The sequence below is a fragment of the Manis javanica genome, chromosome 4, assembly GCF_040802235.1.
Source record: "Manis javanica isolate MJ-LG chromosome 4, MJ_LKY, whole genome shotgun sequence".
Taxonomy (NCBI): Eukaryota; Metazoa; Chordata; class Mammalia; order Pholidota; family Manidae; genus Manis; species Manis javanica.
The window spans coordinates 75,190,100-75,198,597 of NC_133159.1; the positions used below are offsets into that span (position 1 = coordinate 75,190,100).

Here is an 8,498-nt window from a genome sequence, read left to right on the forward strand (position 1 = left end):
AAAAGAGCAAAAAGAAAAAAGGATGAAAAAACTGAATAAATCCTAAAGGACTTATGAGACATCATCAAGCAGTCTAATATATACATTATAGGAGTCCCATTAAAGAGAAAAAAAGGGTCAGAGAATTTTATTAGGAGAAATAACAGCTGAAAACTTAGCAAATGTGAGGAAAGAGATGGATATACAAATACAAGAAGTTTAGTGATCTCCAAGTTCACTATATCAAAAGAGCACCACACCATGACACATTATAATCAAACCATTGAAAATCAAAGACAAAGAGAAAAAATATTTAAGTGGTAAGAAAAAAGTTCATCAGGTAGAAGGGAGACTTGATAAGATCAGAAGTGAATTTTTAATAACTGTCAGCTGTGAACACTATTCCCAGCAAAACTGTCTTTTAAAATTGTGGGTGAAATTAAGACATTTCCAGGTAAACAAAGCTGAGGGAGTTCATTACCAGTAGAACTGCCTACAAAAAGTGCTAAAGTGAGTCTTTCAAGTTGAAACAAAAGGATGTTAGACAGTAACTCAAAGCCATATGAAACTATATAGTACTAAGTAAAAGGAAATATGTGGACAAATATAAAAAGGTATATTATTGTAATTTTGGTTTGTAACTCCACTTTTAATTCTACAGGATTTAAACCAAGAAAAGCAGAAAAATAGGTAAATCTATGATAATGGGCACACAGTATATAAAGATGTAATTTGTGACATCAATAACATAAAGTGGGGAGGAAGATGGAGTATAAAGGAGCAGATTTTTTGTATATGACTGAAATTAGTTGTTATCAGTTTAAACTAGATTGTTATAACTTTCACATATTTTGTGTATTGCCCATGATAACAATGAAAAATACATCTACAGAATATACATAAAAGGAAGTGAAAATAAAATAAAAACATATCACTTCAAAATATCAATACAGTGTAAGGAATTAATGAAGAAATGAGGGACAAAAAAGCTGTGAGACATACAAAAAAAAGTTAAAATGGTAATAATAAGTTCTACCTTATCAATAATTACTTTAAATGTAAATGGATTAAACTTCCCATTCAAAAGAACTAGATTGACAGGAAAGTAAGAAAAAGATGTTTCAACAATACGCTACATGAGACTCACTTTGAATATGAGAAATACAGGTTTAAAGTGAAAGGATGGAAAAAAATATCCCATGCAAATGCAAGTAGTAACCAAAAGAGAGCAGAGGTGGATATACCAATATAAGACAAAATAGACTTCTAGTAAAAAACTGCTACAAGGGGAGAAAAAAGGACACTACATAATTATAGAAGGGTTAATTCACCACAAAGATATTACAATTATAAATATATATGCACCAACCATCAGAGCTCCTAAATATATGAAGCTAATAGTGACAGAATTAAAGGGAGAAATAGCTCTACAGTAATGATAGAAGACTTCAATACTCTATGTTCAATAATGGAATGAACAATCATGCAGAAGATCTATAAATAAATAGAGAACTTGAATAAGATTACAGTTTCATTGGCCCTATGAGATATATAAAGAACACATCCTTAAAGAGAAGCATAATTCCCCTTTTTTTTTCCACATGCACATGGGACAGTCTTCTGGATTGATCATGTGTTAGGCCACTAAACCCACCTTAATACATTTTAAAGGACTGAAATCATACAAGAAACCTCTTCTGATCAAAATGGAATGGAACTAAAATTCAATAGCCAAAAAAAAAGCTGGAAAATTTGCACGTACATGGAAATGAAACAACATACTCATAAACAACAAGTAGGTCACAGAAGACATCAAAAGGGGAATTAAAAATTATCTTGAGACAAATGAAACTAAAAGAAAATATACTAAAACTTATGGAATGCAACAAAAATAGTACTCAGAAGGAATTTACAGCTATAAAGGCTTACATTAAAGAAGAAAAAAATCTCAAATATACAACCTAAATTTAAATCTTGAAGAGCTAGAAAAAGAAGAAACTAACCCCAAATGTATCAGAAAGAAGGAAACAAAGAATATTACAAAAAACTTTACTAATCATGTATCTAATAAAAGTTTTACATATCCAAAATATGTAAAGTACTCCTACAACTTAACAACAAAATACAAATGACTAAAAAATGACCAAGACTTGAATAAAAATATCCCTAAAGAAAATTTATAAATGATCAACAAAAATAGAAACATAATGGGAAATACAAATCAAAACCACTTAAGAAACTGCCTCACACCCATTAGAATAGGTACTATCAAGGAAGGCAGAAGAAGAGGGAGGGAGGGAGGGAGGAAAAAAGAAATGGTCTGAGGTGGCTGAAGATGGCAGTGTAGGAAGACTGAACTCACCTCCTCCCTTGGACATTATCAGATCTACACCTACACGTAGAGCAAATCCTGAAGAAGAACTGAGGGCTGATTGAACAGCTTTTTCACAACAAATGATAAGGGACCAAACAGAGAAGGGTAGGAGAGATGGAGACACAGTAATGATAGAAACCCCATCCCCAATGTGGCAACCTGCAGTAGTGAGGGATATCACTGAAGGACTAGACACAGACTCACCCATCCTGGGACAGTGAATAAACTATGCTTCAAAGGGAAACCAAACTATAAGTGAGATAAATCCATGTACTACCTAAAGTGTCCACAAAACAAGTGAAGAATGATTGGAATTCTCTCCAGGGTTAGAGGTGCTGGCAAGCAGCATTTATTTATTTTTTATTTTTATTTTTTAAATATGGAACACCTCACGAATTTGCGCAGGGGCCATGCTAATCTTCTCTGCATCGTTCCAATTTTAGTATATGTGCTGCCAAAGCGAGCACTGGCAAGCATCATTTAATTTCCCCTTCCACCTTGAGAGCATGGACAGAGGCAAGGTCCAAGCACTCTAGCCAACTTTCTAGGGCTTCCCAGCATGCCTTCTGTCTGTGCCTACTCCAGCTCCAGCCATCCCACCAGGTAAGCATGGCATGGTATGCCCTGTGATGTTCCTGGCCTGCACCTAGTTCAGCCCTAGCTGTACCACCAAGGCATCCCCAACATAGTGTGCCCTGAGACCCCCTCAGCCTGTACCAAATCCAGCCTTTTCACCAAGGTGGCCTCATTGCAGCATGCACTAGGAGACTCCAGACCATACCCACAGCAGCTCCATCCAACCCACCAAGGTGGCCCCCAGAAAGCATTCCCTAGTTTACCTCATAGCCTTTACCCCCTCCCCTTCCACTCACTCCATTAGGGTGGCCCTGGCACAGAGCACCCTGGGACCCCCAGCCCATGCCCAATATAGATCCAGCCTTCTTGCTGGGGTGGCAGCAGTATGGAGTACCCTGGGATGCCCCTGGCTTGCACCCACTCCATCTTCAGCCAGTCTGCCAAGGCACCCCTAGCAAAGCACATACTAGTATCCCCTGGCCCATGCCTGCTCCTGCTCCAGCCAGCTTGCCAAAGTCACCAGACATGTGCAGTCTACACAGCAACACTCCAACACAAGTCTACTCCTTCAACAGCAGGAAAGGTAGCTATTCCACCTAATTCATAGAAACAAACACAGAAAGCTAAACAAAATGAGGAGACAGAGGAATATGTTCCAAATGAAAGAACATGATAAAAGCCAGAAGAAAAAAAAACTAATGAAAGAGAAGTGAATAATCTACCTGATAAAGAGTTCAAGATAATGGCCATAAAGATACTTACTGAACTTGAAAAAGAATGGAGAAACAGAATGAGAACTTCAATGAAGATTTAGAAAATATGGGAAAGAACCAATCATAGTTGGAGAATACAATAACTGAAATAAAAAATACACTAGAATTAATTAACAGCAGATTAATTGATACAGAAAAGTGGATTCATGTCTGGAAGACAGAATAATGGAAATAACACAAATAGAACAGCAGAAAGAGAATGAATTTTAACAAATGAATATAGTAATATTCACATTATAGGCATCTCAGAAGGAGAAGAGAGAAAGGGACAGAAAATTATTTGGAGAAATAATAGCTGAAACTTCTCCTAGCTGAAGAAGGAAAGAGACATTCAGGAAGCAGAGAGAGTCCTAAATGAGATGAACCCAATGAGATCAACAGCAAGGCATATTCTAATTAAAATGGCAAAAATTAAAAGTAAAGAGAGAATCTTAAAGGTAACAATGGTGAAAAGCTAAAAGCTTTTCCTCCTAGATCAGGAACAAGTCAAAGATACCCACTCTTGCTACTATTGTTCAACAGATTATTGGAAATACTAGCCACAGAAATTAAACAAGGAAAAGGAATAAAAGGTATTCTAATTGGAAAGGAAGTAAAACTCTCACTATTTGTAGATGACATGATATTATATATAAGAAACCTTAAAGAATACATCAAACACTATTAGAACTAATAAGTGAATTCAGTGAAGTTGTGGGATACAAAATCAACATATACAGAAATTGGTTGCATTTCTATATGCTAATAATGAGCTATCAGAAAGAAAGATTAATAAAACAATCCAATTTACAATTGCACCAAGAAGAATAAAATTAACTAAGCAGGTGAAAGACCTGTACTATGAAAACTATAAGACACTCAAGAAAGAAATTGAAGGCGACACAAATAAATAGAAAGATATTCCATGATCATGGTTTGGAAGAATTAATATAGTTAAAATGGCTGTATTGCCCAAAGAAATCTACAGATTCAATGCAATTCCTATTAAAATACCAATGTCATTTTTCACAGAACTAGAACAAATAATCCTAAAGATGGAACCGCAAAAGACTACAATTGTCAAAACAAAGCCAACTGAACAGCTGCATGCAAAGGATTAAACCTGAATCACTTTCTTATACCATACACAGAAAAAAGTTCAAAATGGACTAAAGCCTTGAATGTAAGACCTGAAACCATAAAATTCCTGGAAAAAATAAGGCAGTAAGCTCTTTGACATTGGTCTTAGCAATATTTTTTGGCCCAGTCTCCTCAGGCATGGGCAACAGAAGTTAAAATCAACAAATGAATTACATCAAACTAAAAAGCTTTTGCACATCAAAGGAAACCGTCATCAAAATGAAAAGGCATTTTATTGAATGGGAGAAGATATTTGCAAATGATGTATCTGGTAAGGGGTTAATATCCAAAATATATAAAGAACTTAGGCAATTTGAAAAAAACAAACAACTCAATTAAAAAATGGGCAGAGAAATTGAATACACATTTTCCCAAAGATGACATACAGATGACCAACAGGTACATGAAAACTTGTTCAACCTCACTAATCACCAGGGAAATACAAATCAAAGCCCTGATAAGATATCACCTCACACCTGTCAGAATGGCTAATATAAAAAAGATAAGAATAGCAAGTGTTGCAGAGAATGTGGAGAAAAGGGACCACTCATACACTGCTGGTGGGAATGTAAATTGGTGAAGCCACTATAGAAAATAGTATGGAGGTTCCTCAAAAGATTAAGAATAGAACTACCATATTATCCAGTAGTTCCATTTCTGAGTATTTAACTGCAGAAAATGAAGACACCAATTAGAAGAGATATATGTGCCCCTATGTTCATTGCAGCATTATTTACAATAGACAATTTATGAAAGCAACCTAAGTGACCATCAATAGGTGAATGCATAAAGAAGATGTAGATATATACCCACACACAATGCAATATTACTCAGCCATAAAAAAGAACAAAAACATTGCCATTTGCAATGACATAGATAGACCTACAGGGCATTATGCTAAGTGAAATAAGTCAGACAGAGAAAGAGAAATATTATATGAGTTGATTTTTATGAGGAATCTAAAAAAGAAAACAAACAGAAACAGACTCATAGACATAAGAAACAAACTATTGTTCACCAGGGTAGGGAGTGGGAAAAATAGGTTAAGGGGATTAAGAGGTACAAACTTCCAATTATAAAATAAATTAGTTATGGGGATGAAAGTATAGCATAGGGAATATAGTCAATAAAAGTACAATGTTTTTGTATATTGACCGATGGTAACTACACATCATTGTGAGCATTTTATAATGTATATAATTGTCAAATCACTGTTATACACCTGAAACCAATATAATAGTCTATGTTTGGTGACAGATGGTCACTTAGACTTATCATGGGGATCATTTCATAAGATATAAAATCAAATTAGTATGATGTACACCTGAAACAAATAGGATATTGTATGGCAATTATACTTCGAGGAAGGAAGCAAATGTTAGTAAGAACATGGAGAAATTGGAATCTTTGTGTACTGTTGGTGAGAATGTAAAATGGAATAGCCAGTATGGAAAACAGTACAGTGGCTCCTCAAAATACTAAAAATAGAAATAGCATATTATCTATCAATCCATTTGTGGGTACATACCCCCAAAAATTACAAACACAATCTCAAAGAGATATTTGTACACCTATGTTCATAGCAGTACAATTTGCAATGGTCAAAAGATAGAAGCAACTCAACTGTCTATAAACATATAAGTGGATAAAAAAAAAATGTGGTTCATATACACATACAATGGAATATTATTCAGCCTTAAAAAGGGAGGAAATTCTCACATGTGTTACAAATATGGTTGAGTCTTGAAGAAATTATCTTAAGTAAAATAAGTCAGTCACAAAAAGACAGTGTATGATTCCACCTACATAAGGTACTTACATGAGGTAGTCAAATTCATAGGGACAGAAGGTAACATGGGGGTTGCCAGGAGCTAGGGCCTAGGGGAAGAGGGAGATGGTATAAGATGAAAAGAGTCCTATTACTATTACTATACTATTAATGTGTACACTTTAAAATGGTTAAGATGGCAGATTTATGTTATGTGTAGTTTACCAAAATTAAAAATTAAAAAAGGAATATAAGAAAAATGAGCATCATTGAACAAGAGAAGAGGGTTATTGACAGGAAAGCGCACAACAAAGTGTATAGGTATACTACAGTATACAAAGTATACTGTACTATATATATTTTATATGTATAATATAAAATACTAGGGTATTTTTGGTGCTTTTTTTTGACCAGGGTATTAATTACAGGAATGTGTTCATTTTATGGTATTTCACCATACACCTTTATGCTGAACTTCTTTTTGTTCCTATTTTATACTTTAAAATACAAACAAAACAAAAACCTACCAGCATAAGTTCTTACAATAGAAAGGCCATTTGTGTCCTTTAACTATAAATGTTTTTTGTCAAAAAAAGAAAGAAAACAAACATGTTCAGAACTTTCATCTCTTTTGTGTCACAGGTAACTAATAGAATTTGAACTTGTAGAATCATGATGATAAAGAAAAAATTATTCATGACACTTAAAATAGTAAGGAAGACCTTTATTCAAGGGGGATTATCGTGATAGGTATAGGGACTACCACAATGGAATTTTGCAGTAGGGAAGAGATAGGGCTCAACTCCAAATTAAGAAAAAGTGGGAATTTAAAGCCAAGGAACAGGATGGAGTTTTCCATCAGTGGATGGAAAATTACTAAGAGGAAACTTCAGGATTAAGGGAGGATTCTGACTAGGCCAGCCTACCAGGATTCTCGGTAAGGGCAGGCCAGAGTGAGCAGACATCTCCTGGGAGATGGTGGAGAATGAAGAACCTGATCGTATATTGACAGTGGTCAGATATCAAGAGTGAGGGATTCTGGCTAAAGTAATTTAGCAGAGTTCCTCCTAAAACTGGACAATGCAGAGACAAACATGGATGCACAAAAGTCAAGGCCTACTTGAAAGAGAATTCAAAGGAACCTCACTAAAGTTTTGTCAAGTACAGAATCTTTGTCACTGGACAATTTTACAACTCATCCAAACTTAAGTTTCTTACCCAGATCATCAGGATGTAGGCTCAGAATCTAAAATGCCCATTCAGTATGTCAATGGAATTTATGGCTATATTCAAATCTTTAATCTGAGAAAAACCAGGCCAGAGCTTGCTGATTAAGCTCGTGTCTCCTGTTGCCTTCCCTACCTTTCTTAGTTTGTGATGAATACGTTGTAAATGATAAAGTTTATGGTTTATATCCATTTTTTTAAAGTAAATTTTGTGTTGGCATTAGGATGAATTTTTGAACTTTGCTTTTTATTCTTATAAGTAAGACTGAAAAGGAAAGTAAGGGCAGGGCTATTTTGAAATAAAACTAATGCTGAGAAATCAGTTACTTTTTCTTCTGACAAAAGAAGCTATTGTTCATATTAGGCATCAAAAATAGTTCTAGACACTACTGAATCTTTATGTGAACTTTGTTTATAGAGAAACTAAATTCCCTGCCTACCCTTCCAACCCCTTCTCAGAAAAAGTAAATTTATTGTCTGTGGATAAATTTGGAAATATTGCTGAGTAATTTGGTTCCTGGTATATATAGTACAATTCTATTTGGAAAAATACTTATAAACCAAGAATGCATAGATAAACTCTAAAATCATATATGCTCCCAAATTAACAGTACTGCTAGCTTTTTGAAAGGATTAAGTTTTTTTAGAGTTTTTAGAATTATGAATTTTTCAATGAATGTCAG

The 8,498-nt window shown here is 34.7% G+C and overlaps 1 pseudogene; it reads right to left on the reverse strand.

Moving 5' to 3' along the window:
- Nucleotides 1-2,726: 2,726 nt before the first annotated feature.
- On the reverse strand, nt 2,727-2,820 carry LOC118967985 (U6 spliceosomal RNA; annotated as a pseudogene).
- Between the last annotated feature and the right edge of the window lie 5,678 nt (nt 2,821-8,498).